The following is a 21,978-nucleotide window of genomic DNA, read 5'->3' as shown; positions in this document are numbered from 1 at the left end:
AATATTCATGTTCCTCTGCCTGTAGAATTCAGAGCCTGTGAGGGAGGATGCAGCACTAGGAAGTGGAAATAGAGACCTGTTGGAAGCAGCTGGGTAGAAGGTGGGAAGGGTGGATGAGGTCCTGAGGCCTCATTCTGTTCCCTGGTTCCATACCATCGCAGCTCCGTGTGGATACTACTGTCTTCCTGGAAGGGCTTTGCCACTGGGGCCCAGAGCCTGCTGCCTGGGGCTCCTGTTCCTTCTGGGTCCATGTGAGGACAGAATCTAGTTTCTAGTTAGGGCACAGGAGTGTGGGAGTCCTAGAAGTGTTTCCTGAGATGGGGCAGGTGCCGACACAGTGGCTGAGCAATCCGGAAGGCAATGGGGTTGTGTCGGAGCCACCCCCCTCAGCCAGTTCTTGGAAGAAAGAATTGAAAGAAATGGGCCGTATGCCTGCTGCTCAGAACACCATGAAGCTTACTGGAGGTAGCTCTTAACCCCGCACCCGCCCAGTCCCAACTTCTGGGTGTTCCAAGTAGATATAGCAGTTATCAGCGCCCTCTATGGGACACGTGCTCCTCTGACCCAGGGGAAGCTGTCTGGGACCCCGAAGCTCCAGGATACAGAAAGGGCTGGGACTGAGGAAGAGAGCCAGGGAAGTGGGGCTGTGTGGTCTCCCCCTACCCACAGATAACATCTGGGGGTGCAGTGCAGGACTTAACTGATGAGTGACTCAGATCCGGGGACTTTTTCACAAGGTGAGAGGGAGTCGATATTGTTTCCAGCTGCTTGCGCTGTCTGCTGAGCCGACTGGCTGGGGATGCCTAAGCAGAGGTGCCTGGGAGAGCTCTCGGGAAGGCAGATCTTGGGAAGAACTTCCTGGGGGACTGCCTGAGGACTGAGGCAGGGAGGACTGTCACAGGAGGAGTGAGCCAGGATACGCTGCTCCTCCCACATGGAGAATGGCAAGTTTGGGAAAGGAGCTGGAGCAGGGCTAGGGCAGTTCCGCTCTGCTCAGAGATTCAGCTAAGTGGTGTGGCTGGAGTGGCAGAGGGGCCACGACGGCTCTAGAAACCTTAAGAAGCCCCGAGGGGGACAGGAGTGGGTGGTTAGGTGGAGCACTAGTGAGCGAGGGCTTGGAAGGGAGCAGGGGCCAGGGGAGTCTGACTTCTTCACGAAGGACGCGGCCTTCCCTCTCTACCTTCCTCCTTGTCGCGTTTTCATTGTTTCTTGTAGGTACCACCTTTTCCAGGCAAGAAAGGCGGCCATGAATCCGTCCATAGCGGTCTAGATGCCACTAGAATCCCTGGATCTTACTGGCTCTTGCTAAGAGCAACTGAAGCCTCAGAATCCAACAAAGCCCCAGCCTAGAGCGGGAGCAGTGAGGAGTGTGAGGCAGAGGGCGGAGCCTTGAAGCACCCCTCCCCCATAGCTTCTTCACTATTCGCCCCAGAAGCGAGTCAGGGTACTTAGTGTTTAAGGAGGAGGGCTTGGACAGGTTACATAAGTTTCACTTCCACTCTGGGCCCCTTAACTGCTCATTGTGCGGCACAGGCAAGCACGGTGATTTCTTTGGTTCCCTCACCTGCAAACTGTGAGTAATGATCGGACTGGTTACCTAACCCTGCAGAAGGAACTCCTCAACGCTCAGCAGCTGAAAATCACACACAGTGGTCACCTTAATTCCTGGGGGCTGGGGTTCGGGCCCAACTCAGGCAAGCCCCTGCTGGACTCTCACCCAGCTGCTGCCTCAGTAGAAGGCCACACGGGAGAAGAGTCCACAGGACTCAGTTTCTCAAAGGCTGTGAGGTGGGTCTCAGGTCCCTGCTGCGTCTGGCCAGGACTTCCCTCAGTTTCTGGTATGATGTGGATGCTGCAGCTAGCTTTATCAGAACAAGAGCGGGAAGAGTCAGCAAGGTGGGGGTGAGGGAGGGGAGGGGGAGGGGGGAGAAGGAGGGAGGGAGGGAGAGAGAGAGAGAGAGAGAGAGAGAGAGAGAGAGAGAGAGAGAGAGAGACTCTCACATGTACACATGCAAGTAGGACAGACATTGTTGTCTCTTAATCTAGTCATGGAACTGCCCTCTTCTCCTTATCAGACACAAGCCATCATGCCGAGTCCCTCAGAGGGTCCAGGAGAGGACCGAAGGACATGAGGACCCCTGGCAACCAGAATACAGTGCTATTGGTTTTTTAGGAAGCTGCTAAAAATTGCATGAGGGCTTAGCCTGGAGCTGGTGCCTAGTACCTGCTCAGTACACTGATGTTCTTGTGATACAGCCAGGCTGGACCAAGACATCATAGAAACGAAGGCTTCTCTCCAGGTCTACCTGTTGGCTCAACACCCCTGGGAGAGTCAGATGCCAAATCTAGTCCACCACCTCCCACTCCCTTGAACCCCACTGAACATCACCTTTTTTCTTTCACCCTAGACAGGTCTACAGCGTTTTGAAGCTTACAGATTTCTTAGAAATGACAACGAAGGGTATGTACGTATGTATATATGTATTATCTGGGAAGAAAAATTGAGAAGTTTACCTCTGTAGCAAATAAACAGAGCTGTGATGACTGGTGTTTCAGGATTGACGCAGCTCTTTTATGTACTTTTGACAGTTTCAGCTTGTTCCTGCCAGCTACAAGGTTTCTCTCCCTCCAGAAAAATTGGGGGAAGGAGTCACGTGATACCTTCCTACACAGAGTGCATGGCTCACGTGAAAGATGAGGAGATTATGATTCAGGGTAGCTAGGGCTCTGGTCCAAGGTCACAAAAATTGTGGAACCGGGATGTGAGAGACTGCACACAATCTTTGTAGCTCATTTACTCCTTCATCCACTCATTAGAGACACAGCTTTCAGTCCCTGTGAGGGGCACTCTCTGAATGCAGGTACTGGGGTCCACTGAACGAGCCCTTGGATCAGCCCTAAAGAGCTTTAACATCCTTCTCCTCCAGATTGGCAGTATCTTTAAATTAAAGTCCACTTTACCCGAGTCTCTTCTCCCCTTCCTGCTTCTGCTGCTAGGCATGAGGCTGTATCTAGGGAGGGTTCTGGAGTCATTGCTTTGAGTGGAAGGTGACAGAAATGACCCAAGATTCCAGGAGAGAGGGAGCTGATGAGATACAGCAGTTGGGAAGCAGGTGGCTAAACATGAACTGCCATGAAAAATGGGGACCAACGTTTATGGACCGAGGCAGTGCTTGACCCTTCCCCCGGGGTCCTTCTCTTTCCGGCTAGCACCCAGCCTCTACCCTCCATGGCCCTTCAGGAGTTAAACCCAGGCTGCTGCCTTCCTGCCCAGTGAGCCAGGTGATGGGATTGTGCTTAATGGTAATTTGCAAGAGTTTGGTCAACTAGAAATACATAAGGAGATGGAAATATGAAAATGCCCTGGGAGTGTGTACAATTGATATATTGTGGCTCAGCCAGCTGTTAACTCCACCGCAGGAGAGATGGCAGGAAGAATTGCAACCAGCCTCGCATTTGTGGTCTAAAGCTTTGCACTGGAGAAGTTGAGGGAGTCAGCTGTGTCTCCAGGAATAACCCACACTGCACTGCCCAGGCAATTCTTCAGCTCAGGACACTCACTGATGTTCCAGGCACTCTGTTAGGCACTGAACATGGGTGCCTGAGTCTCCATCCTAGAACATGAGTACAGTCCATGAGTACTCAAGTCTGGGAGGAGACATACTGGGAAGGAAATAAGGCATTAATGGGGTTCAGAGAAAGAGAGAGAGGGAGGGAGGGAAGGAGAAAGAGAAAGAGAGAGAGAGAGAGAGAGAGAGAGAGAGAGAGAGAGAGAGAGAGAGAGAGAGGGAGGCTTGGAAGAGGAGAGCTTAGGGGATTCTAGATGAATACTTGATGCCTTAACTAATTCTAAGTGGCTTGTAAGTGTAGCCTGGCCACATCTCGTTCCAGTTACTAGCTGTGCATCTTTGGGGAAATGACCTAACCATTCTGAGCTTCAGATGTCTCACCCACAAAGGGAGACTAACCATCTCTGCCACAGAACTGTGTGAGGTAACGTGCATCCCTGTCAGCTCTAAAATGGTCTATGCGTGTGGAATGTTCTGACTGCAGTAGAAACAAGCAGCATCCACTCCCTTTACCTTTCCTATGTCAAATTAGCTTCAAACTTCTTTGTGACTCAAGGGCACCTCACTCATGGTTTGCCATTCAGGGCCAAACAGGGGGGAGACTGTGGCCCTGGTGGACAGGGGCTGAAATATTTGAATAGGACTTGGTTGAAGCTTAGAAATGTTAACAGGAAGTAGACACGGTGTGACTACTTAGAGGTTGTGTGCCAATGAGTGAGTTCTTCTGAAGAGACTCAGAAGCCACTGCACGGGGCCTGGCCTCAACAGGTATTGGGGGTTTAAATGAGAACGGCCCCCACAGGCACATATGTTTGAATACTTGGTCTCCAGTTGGTGGAATTGTTTGGGAAGGATTAGGAGGTGTGGTTGCATTGGAGGAGGTGTGTTACTGGGGGCAGGCTTTGAGGTTTCAAAAGACTCATGCCATTCTCCATGTGCTCTCTGCCTCCCAGGTGTGGCTCAAGATGTGAGCGCTCAGCTGCTGCTCCAGATGCCTGCCATCTGTTATCTTGGTTCTGCTGCCATGGACTTTGATCCTCTGAAACTGCAAACTCCAAATAAACTTTTTTTAAAAAGTAAGTTTTCTTGGGCATAGTGTCTTATCACAGTAATAGAAAGTAACAAATGCAGCAGGCTTCAGGGTTGTCTTGCTTCATTCTCCCCCAAGGACCCCCCATGCAGTCCCAGTCAGAGGGGCTTTTGGTTCTGATTCTGATATTCCAGAACAGAAACCCATCCAGAGAAGGACCCTGGCTCTTGGCCCTGTTCCTCAGGGTGCGTCCCTCTTGGCAAGGTTCCTCAAAACTCTTCCTTGTAGGTGGCCCTTCCAGTGCTTCCTTCCTGTGCTGGGACCTTGCTCTCTCAGGCGCCTGGCACCTGGCCTTGATGTGCTCAGGAGGGGCTGCCTCAGGCTGCAGCCCCAAGTGGTTTCTGTCCTGGAAACCCTGGCTGCTTTCTCTCCTACAGGGAGGGCCCTGGGACTGTAGGGGATTCCTCTGGGTTCTTTTTACAAAGCTTCAGCAAACAAGTAAAGCTGCTTGCAAACTCTTTCTACTCTGATGAGTCTCATTGGCTGCCCTACCTCTTGGTGTCTCTGGGCCTCTTGTACTAAGGTCCCCACAGAGGGCTGGGCCCCTGGCCCAAGCCATCCTTCCAGCCTAACCCATTACCACTGATGGACCACCACCACCAGCAGGCTGCGACATACAAGGATAAAAGCTGTTCTCAGATGCGTCCTGTTCTCCATAGTTACACAATGGGAGCAGACCCCTTCCTCTCGGTGGCATGCTCTCAAGCCTGGCTCTCCAATTTGGTACCCTACCACCCTAAAGTTTCTAGAGAATACTGATGCCTGCTCCACTCTGGATTGACAGAATCAGAATTTCAGAGGGGCATCGGGAGGTAAAGTTCTCCAGGTAATTCTAAGAAGTGTTGAGGGCCGTGAGCCCTTGCTTCAGAGAAAGAATACTGCTCAGCTCTGCCTCCTCGGTTGCCCCAGCCCTTACATTTCCTCCTCGTGAGGCTCAGTTTTCCAGCTTCTCTTCAATCTTGTCACCGTGCACTTTGCATCCCTCAGCTGGTCAACATCACTCGAGAAATATGACTTCTCCACTGAACTGGGCTGTCTAGGACAAGAAGACCAGCCCTCCTTTGCTCGGGATGCTATTCCTCTAGGAATATGATTATGAGTCAAACAAGCCCTTTCTATTCACGGTCCTCATACTTAAGGCGAGCCAGCCTCTCTCTCCATTTTTCTCCTTTGCTTCCAGTAACCTTTGAAGGCCCATTTAAGTAGATTGAAAAGTTACTTCAATGGACACATTCATTAGGTTCCAGCTGGACTCTGGGCAAGGTTCTGCATCATTGCTGACTTCTGTCTCAACAGGTCTGTCCTGAGGTTGTCTGCTCTCATCATCTCTGCTTTGGAATGTTTATAATAGACATCTAACTCCCAATCACTGACACCTGTTCCTCTTAAATGTAAATATCAGATTCCATTAAAAGAGCATTAGCATGGGGCACCTGTAATTAATTTTCTTGGGAGAATGAATGGTTCAGAAGGAATGCAACCGAGCAGGGCCTCACACATGGCTCAGTTCATTTATCCTAATTGATTTATATAAGAATCGTGGGGGCATTGGGACTTGCACCCACTGACTGAGGGTGGGGGTGCCACGTGGGCCCCTGGAGTTGGGGAAGGCAGCAAGATGGATAGCTGGAGCTGAGGCCAGCGGGCACTGATCACAAACAACATAATGGGCCAGCCTCGGAGGTGGGCCGGCCCTGGAAGCTTTTAGAGGCTCTCAGCAGCCCTTGTAGTGCACCCAGATTACACACTGAGCTATTTCACATCATTAAACCCTCCTATCTCATCCCTGGGTACCACACATGCTCCCAGCATCAGGCTGGGCTTCAAAGCAGGTGTAGCCACTGCAGCAAGCTGACCCTGGGATGCTGAGTCCCATTGGCAGTTGTTTGTTTACTTGCCGGCCTCACAGACATGAGAGGACTCAACATCTGCTTAGCCTGTCTGTTTGGGTTCCTGCTGTTGTTGGACCGGAGGCTGGGGGTGGGTATCACTGGTCTCTTAGACCCCTCAGAGACTCCAGTGCCACAGTCTCCCTCCCTCTGCTCTGGCCTCAAAACCACACTTCCTCATCTGCCTGCCATCCCTGGGCACTAGGAATGGTCCCCCCAGTGCTGGACCAGCCCGGCTATGTTTGACCCTGCATTCTTCTCTTGAAGCAGGAACTAGGTACCAAGAAAGCAAAACAGAGGATCAGGGACAGACTCTGGACCTGTGACACTATTTCTGGCCTCTTGGATTTCTGATTTCTACTCAGTGCTGTAGAACAATGATGATCCTCTCTAGCCCTCCCCCCCCCTCCCCCACTTCTTCAGCAGGATGTCTCACGTAGCCTGGATTGGCTTTGAAGTTACTATGTAGTTAAGGATGACCTAGAACTTCTGATCCTCCTGCCTCTTCTTTCTAAGTGCTGGGATTACAGGTGTGTGCTACCACACCTGGTTTATGTGAGACTGGGGATAACCCAGGTTTTTCTGTATCCTAGGCCAACACTTTACCAACTGAGTCTTATCTCCAGCCCTCATCTGCTCATCTCCTGAATTCCAGTCTGAGGTTTTCTCTGATGTCCATGCTTCTCCCTCTGAAATCCCACCATCTGGCACCTATACCTTACCTCCTCTGCCTCCAGGCTCCAGCACAGTCAGGCCTCCATTTTTCCAGCCTTCATCATGCCCACCTCCTCTCTGAACCTGTCTCTGGCTGGCTGGAGCTGGCTGGAGCTGGCTGGAGCTGGCTGGAGCTGGCTGGAGTCTGGCCTGAAGTTCCCACACAGGCCCCTGTCTCACTCCCTCAGTGGTATGCTGCTGTCCTCCACAGGTTTCCTAGCTGCTCCACCAGGACCTGGCTGGAAACAGTCCTCATCTGGTCTACCCATCCCATCTGTCCAGAGCACTCACTCACTCAGTTCTGATCCAGCTCTTGCAAGCTGTGTCTCTGTCCTCAGGGCTGAAACCTGTTCCCATGTCCCTGGCAAAAGCTTATGAACCAAAGAAGTCGTGATGTTTCCCATCTTCCAGGTGTGGCAGACTCTTGGGTGGTGCATTAAGGACACCACTCTGGGAATCTGGAAACACCACATTCTGGTTTTGTTCCTCTTCTGTCTGTCATGGTCTTAACTTCTAGGAAGGCTACAGACTGAAGCATATCTTCAGGCTCCTTAGCTTGTGCCTGTGTGGCCTTGGGTAACTCCCTTCCTTCCTTTCTCTGAGTTTCCAGATTCCTTATCTGAGATGAGGGGTTTGAGGATAATGATTCCCAGGGGTCCTTTTACCTTTGAAATAAAATGGAAAACAAGAGGCCCTGAAGATAAGGGGGATTATTATGGTGGCCAAATCAAGCTATTCCTCTTCTCCCCTCTGCCCGAGGCTGCCACAGCATGCAGGGTTTGGCACTAGAGTCACAGAAAACTCTCAGCACAAGGGCCCTGGGCTCTCACCTTTGGAAAATGGTGCAATTTAATGGTAATGCAATTACAGATGTGCTGAGATTGAAAAGGCCCATCTTATCTCAAACTCATCTTCCCCACCAAGTATCAGGGCAGGTGCTGATCCCTAATAGCTGCTGAAATGAATTCACCAGGCAGCTGGGGGCTCCTGGAGAGGAGAGCTGTGTGCAGAGAGAGGAGGGAAGAGGGAGGCAGCTGGAAGGAAGGAGGAAGAAAGCAGGGAGAGTGAGAGAGCGAGAGAGAGTGAGAGAGCGAGAGAGAGTGAGAGAGAGAGAGAGAGAGAGAGAGCGAGAGCGAGAGAGAGAGCGAGAGCGAGAGAGAGAGAGAGAGAGCGAGAGAGAGAGAGAGAGAGAGAGAGAGAGAGAGAGAGAGAGAGAGAGAGAGAGAGAGCGAGAGAGAGAGGGGGGGGGGAACAGAAAGCAGAAAGCAGGGGCCAGCAAGGAATGGCTGGATGGGGGGGCAGGAAACAGAGGTAATTTTATTTTTAAAATGTCAAAAAAGGGGATGATGGCGGAGGATGGAGGAACGAGGAAACTGGAAAGCAAAGAGGAAGGGAGAAAAAACAGGGAGAGAAGGAGGGAGCTAGTTAGAGGAGGGAAGGGATTAGAAAGGAGGGAAAAAGTAGTGGGAGAGGAAAGAGGGAAAAGACGAGGGGAGCTTGGAGACAGATGGAAGGGAGGAAGGAGAGGAAGAGCTGAGGTAGGCAGGGGTACGTTAGAGAGATGGAGACCGTGGGAGGATAGTCCGGGGGAGATAGCAGGAGAGGATGGGAAGGCGCGATGAAGAGAGAAGATTAAGGCAAAAGAGGAGAGGGAGAGAGGAAGGAAGGTGGCTTGAAGACAGCTTACTGTGCAAGCACAGAAACTCAAGTTTGGATCTCTTGAACCCATGTAGAAGCCAGGTGCTGTGTGTGTGTGTGTGTGTGTGTGTGTGTGTGTGTGTGTGTGTGTGTGTGTGTGTTATGTGATTCCAGTGATGGGAAGTAGAAACAGGAAGATTCCCCAGGTTCACTGGCCAGCTAGTCTAGTCAATGGTGAGTCCAGTGAGGAGAGACCCTGCCTCAAAAAAATAAGGTGGACAGCAATAAAGGAAGAAATCCCATGTCTACCCCTGGCCTACTCCTGGAGAGAGAGAGAGAGAGAGAGAGAGAGAGAGAGAGAGAGAGAGAGAGAGAGAGAGAGAGAGAGAGAGAGAGGAAGGGGGAAGGAAAGAATGAGAGAGACAGGAAGGGAGAGACAGAGCCCTCTATGGAGGTTAGAGGCGAGTAGGGGAAGGAAAGAGGGAGGGAACAACAGAAGAGGGGATGAGGAAGGAGAAGCCAGGCAAAGAAGTCAGGCAAGGGATGCAGAGTGGGTAGGGGGCAGGGGCTGGTGGGAAGTGGATGATGCTGGGGAAAGGGAGAGGCAGGAGGGGAGGGGAGGGAGAAAGAGGTGGGAAGGGGACCAGGAGAGAAGGGGGCTGGAGGGAGTGAGGAAGAGGGAGAGAGAGAAATATTGGGGAAGAGGAAGGTCTTCATTTCTGAAATCTCGTCTTTTCAGGCCCGTCCACTTGAGGAAGAGACCAAGAAGAGAAAAAGGAGAAGAAATCTTGAGTTGGGCAGTCGTGATGAGCTTTCTGGGACGAAGCAAGCATGAGAGGAGGCGCTTGGAAAATCTGACTGAGAGCTAAGAAGAGGTAGGGAGTCCTTGAGAGAAGACCTGCAAGGATCTAAGACCCAGAAATAGGCCCAGCTCCCCAACCCCTGGCCGCTGTAGCTTCAGGACAGCCGACAGGGAGGAGCCTGGGGCCGGTGCCTCCAGCAACAGCACCGCAGACAGCGCCCTTCAGCGCCCCTGACTTCAGCACCACGGACAGCACACCCCGCTGGGGTCGGGGCCTCAGCCCAGCCCCGCCCTGGAAATAGCTCTTTGGGGCAGTTGGAATGCAGGCCTGCGAGCCCGCTGAATAGATCAATTATTTTTCAGAACATGGTTTTGATCCCGATGTTACCTCTCAGGATCACTGAGTGGAAAGGGCTCGCGGAGAAAATGGCATTTTTTATCACCCTGGCAAAATGCTCCTGCGCTGATGAGATGGGGCGCCCGGCGAGCGCGCGCGCGCACATGTGGTACATAACTAACCAGAAGCATAATCTTCTAAATTGAAAGCCATAATGTTTGCTGTTGGAGCTAAATATTAACAGGGCGTTGTCTCCCCCAACGACCCTCGGGAGGCAGCTGGCTTAGCGGGAGGCTGGCGTCATATTCAAGCAACTTGATTAAATTCCTTTCTGCCATCAGAATTAAGAAATGAATAGTTTTATGAGAGTCATGCCACAGAGGACAGGAAAATGAAATGTTCAGGAGAGAGAGCAGGCGGGTTGCCTGCTCTGTGTTCCTGGTGGGAGTGCTGTCAATCTACCTAGAAGGGGTGGGCTCAGGACTGGATAGATCTTTAAATGATAGGCAATCTTGACTCTTAGGGTCATCCTGGTACATATCTCCTCTCTGGTCATCATAAGACACACCATGGAGCCACCTCAGGAGATCTCTCAGTTGTTCACTGGAGAGGCAGCAAAATGTGTAGCTGACGTCATAGCCTCTGGAGCTACAATCACTGGATTCAAATCCCGTCGCTAACTCTCCCTAGCTGTGTGATCTTAGGCAAAGTATCTAACTAACCTTTCTGTGCCAAAGCTTTTTCTAGTTACGAAATGAATTTATTCCAGTACTTACCCTGCAGAGTGTCTGTGAGGATTTATCCAGTCCCAAGACCCTTAGGACTGGTTTAACTGTGTAGAGTATATACACACACACTACGGTTATCATTCGTGCTATAGTTAGGTCGAACTATATAAAATTGCTGTTTGGTAGGTAAAAACAAATTGTGTTGCCAGCAACGTAATGTAATATATGCATAAGCTTGGTGCTATTTGTGCAGCAAGATTTTTATCTGCCGTGGCCACTCTTTCCCACCGATATGATTCTTCTGCTCTCCGAAAGGATGAAAGCACAATTTCTACATCTGTAAACTGGGTCTGGCCACCACTTTACAGATTAGTGAGCACATTAAGAAAACTTCAAATTCCGATAAAGCTGACTGAGCAGGAAAGGTGGGAGGGAGCCGCTGGAAAGCAGCTCCTGAAATATACTTTGTACTGGAAAAGAAACACTCACAGGGGAAATGAGAGACAATGAAGGATTTTTTTTTTAATTAGAAAAATATCCTAATAAAGCCAAATAGGGTGGTGCATTCCTATAACCCCAGCATTCAGGAGCCTGAGGCAGGAGGACCAGGAGTTTAAGGCTAGCTCGGGCTACTGAGCAAGACCCAGTCACAAACAACATATATACATACCGACAGACAAATGAAGTTGATCTCGGGCTCGGCAAGTTTTCTCTTGGAAGAGGAACACACGAAGAACAATTGTTGATGAGCCACCTTACCAGGTTAGCTGTCGTGTTGCAGTGTTAAATCTGCCTAAAGCTCCCAAGAATCCTATTAGAAGACCGGATAATATGGCTCAGTAGTAGAGTGCTCACCTAACACAGGTGAAGCCCCGGTCCCCAGCACAAAACCAGTTGTGATGGTACCAATCTGTAATCCTACCACTTGGCAGGTGGAGGCAGGAGGATCTAGAATTCAAGGTTATCTCTGGTTACATAGTGAGACTGAAGCCAGCCTGGGCTACATGAGACCCTGTCTATAAATAAAATGAATCCCGGGAGGTGAACCAGGAATCTTGGGTTACAGATGAAGAAACTGAGGTTCAGGAAGGTTGACTGACTTGTTGAGATGCAGCTGGCGAGGCAGAGCACGAAGTTAAACTGCTGCCTTGCCCTGGAGAAAGAGGTCGGGTTGGAGTGTATGTTTGGTGAGAGTCCTGACTGTGCTCATCCATCCTTCATCCTTCCTCCCCACCATCTCCCCGACGAGTCCCCACGCGGGCCTGTCCTTCATCTTGTAAAGTCATAAAAACACGAGACTGAGGCAACAGCCCTGCTGAGTCTAGATTTTTACAAACTCTGTCCTAGGAAGAGCTGCTTTAAATGCCTGGCCTCGCATTTCTGGGGCGGCTGCTCCTATAAATAAGATGCTCGACATAGTAAACAGTCCAGAAAATAGGAGAAGGGCGTGGGCATGAGAAACTGAGTGGGCTGGTGGGAGGGGAGAGTGAAGGAACATCTGCCAGAGACAACGTTTGTTCTACAAAAGAGACAGTCACAGGAGGATGGGAGCAAACGCATGAAATTCTATTTTCTTCTTTCTTATGTTGAGTCCATTTGAGGACCAGAGAGAGGCCTCAGAGAATTCTGCTCTGAGCATTAACAACCCAGTGAGCCTGACAGGGACGGTGGAGTCCATTTCTCACAAGAGGGCGGGGGAAGTCAGGAAAGGACAGGTGCCCTGCAGAGCTTCTGTTTAAGGGGACACAGTGGGGGAACCAGCTTTCCTGAGGTTCTAGCAGGGACACAGCCTTGTGGGAAGTACTCACGGGTCACAGGGGCAGTGGAGGTGATGGGGCATGGTAACAGTGGGGTCACAGTGGCAGTGGTAGTTAAGTTAGCTGAGAGTGGACTGGGGAGGTGGCCCTGTCAGTAAAGTGCCTGTAGAAAAAGCCTGAAGACCCGAGGACCCGAAGACCATAAGTGCCTGTGTGAAAACAGGATGTGGTGGCATGCATTCATAACCCTAGGGCTGCAGGGGCAGAGATGGGCAGATGCCCAGAGTTCACTGGCCAGCTGGTCTAGTCAGTGGGGTGAGTGCCAGGCTCAGTGAGAGACCCTGTCTCAAAAAGCTAGATGAAGTGTCACAGAGGAAGACCCTAAGTTGACCTTTGTCTTCCAACTGTGTAAACATGTAAGTACACACACACACACACATACACACATACACACACACACAGGTACACACATACATCACATGCACACATATCACACATGCACACACACACATAAACACACACAGGTACACACATACATCACATGCACATATATCACACACACACACATAAACACACACAGGTACACACATACATCACATGCACACATATCACACATGCACACACACACAGGTACACACATGCATCACATGCACATATCACACACACACACAGGTACACACATACATTACATGCACACATATCACACATGCACACACACATGCACACACACAGGTACACACATACATCACATGCACATATATCACACACGAGCACACACACACACACACATCATGTGCACACACAGCTAAGGGTGCACCACTGTCCAGGACAGCTCATAGCTCTGCAGTGACAGGCCGTGAGACAGAGGAGGGCTTGACTGTGTTTGTCAGCAGGTTCTGTAACTGGAAAAAGCTAGCTTCCTGGTGAGCTGTCTTCTTGTGTCCTCACACTGGGGTCACTTTTATAAGGCTATTCACCTCTCAGAGACTCAGCCTCCAAAATACTGTCACGCTGGAGACTGCTCCAAAATAAGAATTTGGGAACATAAACGGATATCAGTGAGAGCTGCTTTTGTTGGATGTCAGGTCATCCGGGCACTGAGTGGTCACCAAGGATGTGGATGATCTAGCTTAGCATGGCAGGTCTCAGCTGAGCCACCCATGTGTGTACTGGGCTTGGATGGATTCCAATAGCCTCCACACATCTGGTGGCTGAGCTTCCAGCCAGGGCGGGAAGGGTGATGGACCACACTCACATCCCATCCTCCACCAGGCTGGCTCCAGCTCCGTCACGTGGGAGTTGGCAGAACTTGAGGACAACATGAAGTAGCTCTCAGGCAGCACACAATTCAAGCCTCTGTTGGTGACGGGTATCTGAGAGCGTCCCATTGGTTAAGGCGAATCATGTAGCTAAGCCCACATCGGTGTGTAAGTGGCTTAGGTTGGCGGGAGCAGAGGGGCAGTGCATGCCAACCCATCTGTTACTTTTCTCTGTATTGGCATGCACACCTGTGGCGTGGGTTGTATAGTTCAAAAGGGAGGCCTTGGAAGACCATCTCTACACGTTCAGAACTGGAAGGTCTAGCCTAGGACTCTGAACTATTCCTAAACACCCAGAAGGAGCAACCTCAATTCCCCTGCCTGGGATGAAACTCGATTAAGACAGTGCTTATGGGCTGTTTTTTGCAAGTGGTAAAGACGTAGGCTTTCTAGTTGTACCCTGCTGCCCCAGCAGGGATGTGAGTCCTATATTCATTTCTTACCAGAAATTATCCACTTCGTGGTAAAACCTGGGCCTCCGGTGCAATTTAGCTCCATTCCCTGCCTACTGTGGGAGCGGCCTGGCTCAACACAAAAGCCGAGAAGTGCAAAATCACTTTAATATTGGCTGGAGACAGCGTAATTAGGAAGGTAAATCTGCTGAGGGAAAGAATTGTATTATGCAAATGTGATTAGCAGTGACTTTCTGGTTCTTTGTGGCTGGAGGGTTCTGCACTTTGGATGAATGTGGTGCTGGTCGCTGGTGTTCTGGGTTCTTCATAGGTGCAGGCAGAATGGGGGCTCTGGACATAGACGTTGGGAAAAGGTGTCTTCAGCCCCGGGCCCTGGCCTTTGGAAAGGTAATCCTCCATCACTTCTCAAGGAGGGTATGTGGGTCCCTCAAGGCCCTGAGATGGTTTACATATGGGAGTCCCCTGGGAACAGTTCTCAACCGATGGAAGGTGCCACAGGAGAAAAGATGTCTTTCATTCAGGCTGAATGTTGAAGAAGAAACTGAGGAGGTGGTCCAGGGGGGCAGCTAGCTTCTGAATTGTGATTTCTGCTTAAATTTTTAAGAAAATGCCACTCACCCAGACTGGAGCAGGCAAGGCCAGCTTCTAGAACCTTCTGCAGCCTGATGTATTTGCTACTTTATCACAACTATGTCCAAAACACTTCTGAGTCTAGAGTCTAGAGTATTTGGAGGGGGACCTTGATTCTGCCGCTGGGGGACACTAGAAGGTGGTCAGACCAGCAGAATCTAGGGCAGCTCCTCCTCCTAAGGCTGGGTGTATTGACAGGTGACAGGATGCTCCTTGCCAGCTCTGGAACAAACACTGGTCTTGGCTCGATTCAGGAGTTTTCCTCTGGAGAGCTTTTTGTGGTTCCTTTTAGCATGGCGACATGGTTACAGAAATAATACACACGGACCACCCACCTTGTGAGTGTTTGAATGCTCATTAAACTCCCAATGCTGCAAATTCACTCAGCCTTCCTAACAGCCATGTAGGGTGGGCGTTGTAATTCCTACCGTACAGAGTAAGACACCGAGGCATGGGGTATTTTCTTTGAGGTCACTGCTATTGGTAGCCATTTTCTCAAGGTCACTTTTATCAGTAGCAAAGTCAGGATTTGAACTCAAGAACCTTGATTTTGAATTCCCTCTCTGTGGAGCCTAGTGCGTGTGTCCCTGGGTCACTGTCTGTGGCCATGACACCCCAGTCTTACTTGGGCACACCCTTGGTGACATTTGGGTCACTCTGATAAAACATCAGTATGCCCAGTGTGATGGTTGATTGTCGTGGTCAATTTTGCTGGTTTTAGGATCACCTGGGAGATGACGCAGCATACTTTGCTCCCAGAGAGGGCTAGCCGAGGCGGGAAGACCCTGCATATGGGTGGCACCATCCCATGCACTGGGAACCCACATGGGATGGAAGGAGAAAGGACAAAGCCAGCCTGTAGTCAGCATTTCCCGTTCTCTTCCTGGCCTACCAAAATACGAGCAGCCGTACCTGACCACACCTTTCCCACCATGGTGGACAGAACCCTCCGAAGCCAGTACCAAGATGAATTTCTTCCTTTGAGCTCCTCTCAGAGCTGTTTTGATCATAGCGATGATCAAAGCAGTGGGGGCTGGGGAGATGGCTCCGTGCTCACAAGTGTTTCTTGCTCTTGCAGAGGATCTGAGTTCTGATCCCAGCACCATGCTCGCAACAGCCTGTAACTCCAGCTCCAGGGGTTCTGATGGCTCTTCTGGACTCTGAGGGCACCTGTGTGCATGTGTGTACAAGGGAGTGCACACACACACACACACACACACACACACACACACACACACACACACACAAATAAAATCTTTTTAAAAGTAGCAAATACACCCAACCTTCTTCAGAAGGTTCTAGAAGCTGGTCCTTTCTACTCCAGTCTGGATAGATGGCCCTATTTGAACCCTCCAGTGGTCCTATGCATTAATCATATCCAGCCCACCTGGATCTAGTCCATTGGGACAGCTGAATCTGGAGTGGGTGAGGGTGCTGAGGTGGCTTTGGGGGCCTCTGAGATGCAGAGGTGGTCACAGGCCCTCTCCCGTCTGGCTCATCCTTAGATTTCCTTGAGGATGCCCCATTTTTCTTAAGTCCTTGGGAGGCCTGGGGACAAGGTGTGTTCCCCTCACTGACTTCTGCAAGTTCTGCAAAGCTCAGGGAAGAGAAGCAAACCACTCTTGCCCAGGCTGCGCTGGGCATGCTAGAGTGGGGAGGGCAGACGGGGAAGTCGGCTCTGCCTCTTAGAGCCAGGCAGCAGGGGCTGTTAGTAGTGGGACACTCTACTATTGCTCACGATCCCCAGTGAAGCCCTCCAGCAAAGCCCTCCTAGGTCCCTGACTGTCTCAGGACCACCCTCTTCCCTGAGCATCTTCCGGGCGGCTGCATCTACAGTTGACTTTTTCCTGTTTACCCTTGGTCTCTGTCTAAGGGGACACCCATAACCCCTTCCAGTCCCCCATCTCACATCTTATCATTAGCTATACCCACCTGCATCGAGCAGCTGTCAGATAGCTGCAGGGTTCCTGTGCTTCTGCCCTGACTCAGTTTCCCTCCCCATGGCCCTACATATCCTAGGGACCCTCAGGGTAGTTCTACCTTCCTAGTCACAATGTCACCCCCGTCCGCCATGCCGTACCATTATATGGTCATCTTCTAATATAAACCAGTCTGGCTCTTCACCGCCTGAGTATCCGAGGCCTATTGTGAGTGGCCTTCACCTCTGCATCTTACTCAGGTCTCTCAGCACATGGGGTACTATCCTGCTTTTCCCCACCAGGGACTCCCTTGTCTTTCCTGCCTTCTCTTCTGTGACCCCCTGTGAGGTGTATCCTGGTTACTTTTGCCCTTTGCTGCTGCTTCCTAAGGCAGGGTGCTGCATGGGACCTCACCCTCAGCCTCCAGCATTCGGTCACTTCCCTGATACAGTCCCCTTCCCCAACACTGCTATCAGTTCAGTGCTATCGGGCTCCTCCAGGGCAGGAACACAGGCTTGTTGATTGCTGACTTCCCAGCAGAAAGCCCAGCACATAGTAGGAACGCAGTCAGTGTTGGCTGAATGGGATTTCCTCACTGCTAAGTGGGTTGATTTCATCTGGCAATAACATCTGTCCAGAGAACTGAGCTTTGTCTCTCCCAGGGGTGAGTGAGGACAAGTCCCCTGCCCACTGGCTACTCCTTTGGAAGAAACCAGCTCAGGTGTCTGTCTATGTGGGACTGAGCCTGCAGCCTGTGTTGTCGATGTGGTGGGATTGAGTTTGCAGCCCGTGTTGTCTACATGGTGGGACTGAGCCTGCAGGCCGTGTTGTCTAAGTGGGACTGAGCCTGAAGCCCTACATGGCACTGGGCTTGCAGCCCATGTTGTCTAGGTGAGCTGAGCCTGCAGCCCATGTGAAAGGGAGGGAGGTGGCGATTCTGCCAACCTCGTGTTTTTCAGGGAAGGTGTGAGCAGCCCGGCCCCTCCCCCCCATCTTGGGCTGGAGGTGAACGTGAGGGGCCCTGTATTACTTTCCATAATGGAGCCAGAGGCTAAAAGTAGCCTTTCTCCTCCTTCTTGGTTGACAAATAGGGGGAATAAATTACCCAGGCACTAAAAGTTGCATTAGGCAAATAAACATTTCGACAAGAATTATATGTGACATTCAAGAGAAAGCAAATAAAGCCTAAGTTATGGGGACCTGTCACCGCTCTAGGAGAATTAAGTAACTAAAAATCGTTAGTAGCGACTTGGACAGGCTCTTAAACCCTCCCGGCTCCGCCCCTGCTCCAGGGTGCCCAGGGAGACCACGTGCTCCCTGCTATGAGATGGAAAGTCAGTAGGTTTCCTGGATCTTGAGAGCCACCCGACAGGGCTTTCACACACTGTCCATGGAGCCCCTTGGGGCTTGTGGGGAATGGAGGGTGGACCCCCAGGCTTGGGGTCTCCTTATCTAGCTCCCAGGACTCATTGCTTTAGGGTAAGAAATTCACTGTAGCGAAGGGACCTGCCACTAAGTGATCTGGACTTGGCTCTCCTTGAGAGCTGGGAGGCGGCTCAGCTGGTAAAGGCGAAGGGGTGGCTTTGCAAATGTGAGGACCTTGTAATCTCAGCGATGGTGAGATGTGAGGTGGAGATAGGCAGGCCCCTGGAACCCGTTAAACAGTTAGCCCAACCTACTTGGCGAAGTTCCAGGCCAACAAGAGACCTTGTCACAGAAGGTGGACCCCCTACACAGCATTTCCCCACACCAAATGAAAATGTAAGCATGCATGTACACCCAAAGAGAAATCTCCATTACAACACTGAGTAACGGTTATTTAACAATTATTTATCCACCCTGTTGAATTCTTCCACTGATGGGGCGCTTACTCCAGGATTCTCATTAGACCTGTTGTTTTTGTGGGAGATTCTCGCTCAGGAATCCCATGCCAGAGATTTGAGCTTGAATTTAACTCTTCAACTCGCTTACTGTTGGACTCTGGATCGTCACCGAAAGCCTTTGTATCGGTTTTCCTCACTGTGCAAAGGAGAGAACGTATTAGTTTCTTGTTGCTGATGTAACAAATGACAATATGCTTAGTGGCTTAAGCAGCACCCAGGCTGGTTGTCTTCCCTTTCTGGAGGTCAGAATTTCAAGTTGGTCTTTAAATAGACATGTGCGCAGGTATATACATATACAGACATCTATTATAAATGATTTTAAATCTAGGTTGTTGTTTGTTTTTTTCTTTTGGTTTTTCCAGACAGCGTTTCTCTGTGTAGCCCTGGCTGTCCTGGAACTCACTCTGTAGACGAGGCTGGCCTCAAACTCACAGAGATCCGCCTGACTCTGCCTCCTCGGTGCCAGGATTAAAGGCGTGCGCCGCCGCCACCACCACTGCCTGGCTTTAAATCTAGGTTTAAATATAAAAGAATACATGGGTATTTGTCCTTCTGAGTCTGGCTTATCTTACTTAGCATAGTGATTTTCTATTTTCCTGTAAATGCCATGATTTCATTTTTTCCCCAGATGAATAAAGTCCCATTGTGTATATGTACCAACTTTTAAAATGTATTTATCATTTTTTGAGACGGAGTCTCATTACGTAGCTTTGGCTAGCCTGGAATTTGCTGCGGTGACCAGGCTAACCTCAGATTGGCAATAATCCTTCTTCCTGTCTCGAAAGTGCTGGCATTTCAGGCATGTACCACTATGCCTGGCTTTGCCATGTTTTCTTTACCTATGCATCCACCGGTGGGCACCTAAGCTAGGTGTGCAGGTGTCTCTGAATTGACTTGGAGTGCTTTGGGTAATCTCCTAGGAGGGCCATATGGTAGTTCTATTTTTAATTTGTTTCGGATCCTCCATATTGATTTCCATAGCAACTGTGTAAGTTTACATTCCTAACCATCAGAGTGTAAGGTTCTCTCTCCATATCAAAGTGAGTTTTAAACAGCCAAAATTAAGGTGCTGTCAGGGTCATATTCCCCCTGAGGCTGTAGGGAGCCCTTGAGTGTATAAAGGCCACCTGCATTCCTTGGCTTGCAGCCTTCTCCGTCTTCAAAGTGTGCTACCCTCCTATCTCCCAATTCTGATCTTCCTGCCTACATCTCACAAAGACCTTTGTGATGAGATGTTCCCCACCCCCTGCCCTATTACTGCTCTAGCTCAGGATATTTAACTTACAAATATTAGCAGTGTCCTTTGCTTTCCAGAGGTTAGGATGTGGTAACTCTGGGGCTCCTATTCTGCCTCCCATGTGGCAATAAGGGCAGATCCTGTGATGGCTGAGTGAGGAAGGGAACTGGGAAGGCCCGATGGGCTTGGTGCAAACCTTTCCTGTGTGGTCCTTCTGCCTCCTGCTTCCCTGCAGCTTCAGGACAAAATGTCCTCGAGATACGCACATCTTTGTGGACAGATGATGGCAAGATGAGGCTTGGAGCAAGGCCAGGGAGGAGAGTCTCAATTCAAGAGCTTTTTACAAGGCAGCATTCAGAGCACTTAACCCGAGGCCTGACTGAGTCAAGGATGGATCTGGGAGGTTTGATGTGGCTCTGTTTGGCTGTGAGGACACTCACACTAGCCTCCTTGAAGAAGATGGGGAGTTGTAGGAGGCATAGATTCAAGGAGGACAGTGGGTTCAGACTACGAACTGGTGGGTGGGCATAGACCTTGGGATGACCGGGACAGAGGGTCATGGGAGGATGGTGGATGGAAGTTGGATGTTGGATGAGAGCTTGGAGAGAGAGCTGGGCCAGAGATGATACTTTGGGAATAAGTTCCTAGCCTAGATGGGGATAGAGGATGGGTCCCTGGAAACTGGTCTTCCTGGGAGAAGAGCTCACTGTAAGGGAGCCTGAGAGTACAGCTCCTTCCCTTTCCTTCCCACACAGCCAGACCTGGCCAGACCTGCCAGTGAGCGACACCCCTACATACATCTTGGACCCTGGGATAACAGCAGTGATCGATTAAACTGGTCTGAGGCACCGAGAGAGCTGTCTGATTTCATCTGTGTTCCCAGCCTGCTCTGCGGGAAGGAATGGTTCTGTTTGCTCTGTGTCAGTGTGGTGGTGTTTTGCACAGTGGGTGTGTGGGTGAATGGGCTTGAACTCTGGGCCTCGACTGAATCTCCTTCCTCAGCACCTCCATTTTGGGAGGCACCGACCAAGTCCCCACAGTCTCCAGGCAGGGAGGCACCATCCTTACTCCTTTCATAGATGAGGAAATATTAAGAAACAGAATTCAGGCCCAGACCCCCTGTTCCGCCATTTATGACCAGGAAAGGCGTGGTCTAGAGTCCAGGTGTTTAGGTGGCAGGTGATGGGGTGGGGGTGGTAGCAGGCAGGGAGAGCCTTTTCCCACTAGTCTTCCTTAGACTTGCCTTCCCATGAGGCTATGGAGATCATAGTGTGGCGAGGGGGTAGACAACATTGGGGTGAGCTGCCACTGCCTCGCGGCCCTGTTGGGTTCCAGAAACAATGATGGCTACAAGTCAGTTTCAACCAGACAGCTCTGAAGCCAGGACTTAGTTCTATGAGACCCTCTTGTCCTGGCCAGACTAAAGTGATGGAGGTCCTTCCCTCCTCCCAAGTCCACTGTCCCAAATGTCTGGACACCGACTCCAGCTGTTTCTCATGGGCCCACCCAGCAGCCCCGTGAATCTAGTACTCTGGTCCCCACTCTGATAAAAAATACTGAGATGTTACAGGTAGGGCAACTTTCATGAGGATGCTTAGCTTCTGGTCTATGAGCTTGGACCCTGAGGGGAGCCTCTCCCCAATCCTGGTCTCCTCACCCACAGTCTGGGTATCCTGCTCAACACCTATGGGATCCTCTAGGAAGAGGATTTTTGCTCCTTTCCAGAAAGCCTGCTGTCCACAGCAAGGCAAAACCTTCCAGAGACCAGAAGATGGGGTAGGCAGGATGGGGTGTGACCTCTGGCCCCATCCATTTGCTCTCCTGCAGCCCCTGCCCTGGAACCTTTGGTCCTAAAGAGCATCTTTGCCAGCACCATGTGAATCCCCAGCCCCCAGCAGCAGGGGTCTAAATTTAGACCCTGCACTCTGTGAACGAAGTGAATAATGATAATTAGCATAACAATTCTTCCTGCAATTAGCTGGGGAGGGGGTGAGGGGGTGGTAGGAGTCCAAGAGGAAATTACAGAGGGAGCCTGGCTTTTTCCAAGACCTCA

General features: G+C 50.7%; 1 long non-coding RNA gene across 1 annotated transcript; it reads left to right on the top strand.

The window, feature by feature from the left end:
• The first annotated feature begins 755 nt into the window (after window positions 1-755).
• LOC128097614 (uncharacterized) lies at window positions 756-10,815 on the top strand. Its single transcript, XR_008213913.1, has 5 exons — window positions 756-1,788; window positions 2,409-2,461; window positions 3,892-3,993; window positions 4,523-4,645; window positions 9,640-10,815. It is a non-coding gene; the product is annotated as an uncharacterized LOC128097614 (long non-coding RNA).
• Window positions 10,816-21,978: the final 11,163 nt, after the last annotated feature.

Source organism: Peromyscus californicus, unplaced genomic scaffold (genome assembly GCF_007827085.1).
Source record: "Peromyscus californicus insignis strain IS unplaced genomic scaffold, ASM782708v3 Scaffold_5__1_contigs__length_169319896, whole genome shotgun sequence".
In the NCBI taxonomy this organism is placed as follows: domain Eukaryota; kingdom Metazoa; phylum Chordata; class Mammalia; order Rodentia; family Cricetidae; genus Peromyscus; species Peromyscus californicus.
The sequence above is the reverse complement of the archived record's forward strand: the minus strand, read 5'-3'. Positions and strand labels throughout refer to the sequence as shown.